We start from the raw sequence: 650 nt of genomic DNA, 5'->3' as shown, positions 1-650 counted from the left end.
CTAACCCTAACCCTAACCCTAACCCTAACCCTAACCCTAACCCTAACCCTAACCCTAACCCTAACCCTAACCCTAACCCTAACCCTAACCCTAACCCTAAACCTAACCCTAACCCCTAACCCCAACCCCTAACCCTAACCCTAACCCCTAACCCTAACCCTAACCCTAACCCTAACCCTAACCCTAACCCTAACCCTAACCCTAACCCTAACCCTAACCCTAACCCTAACCCTAACCCTAACCCTAACCCTAACCCTAACCCTAACCCCTAACCCTAACCCTAACCCTAACCCTAACCCTAACCCTAACCCTAACCCTAACCCTAACTCCTAACCCTAACCCTAACCCTAACCCTAACCCTAACCCTAACCCTAACCCTAACCCTAACCCTAACCCTAACCCTAACCCTAACCCTAACCCTAACCCTAACCCTAACCCTAACCCTAACCCTAACCCTAACCCTAACCCTAACCCTAACCCTAACCCTAACCCTAACCCTAACCCTAACCCTAACCCTAACCTAACCCTAACCCTAACCCTAACCCTAACCCCTAACCCTAACCCTAACCCTAACCCTAACCCTAACCCTAACCCTAACTCCTAACCCTAACCCTAACCCTAACCCTAACCCTAACTCCTAACCCTAACCC

The sequence above is a fragment of the Ovis aries genome, chromosome 21, assembly GCF_016772045.2.
Source record: "Ovis aries strain OAR_USU_Benz2616 breed Rambouillet chromosome 21, ARS-UI_Ramb_v3.0, whole genome shotgun sequence".
Classification (NCBI taxonomy): domain Eukaryota; kingdom Metazoa; phylum Chordata; class Mammalia; order Artiodactyla; family Bovidae; genus Ovis; species Ovis aries.
This window is presented reverse-complemented; position numbering follows the sequence as displayed.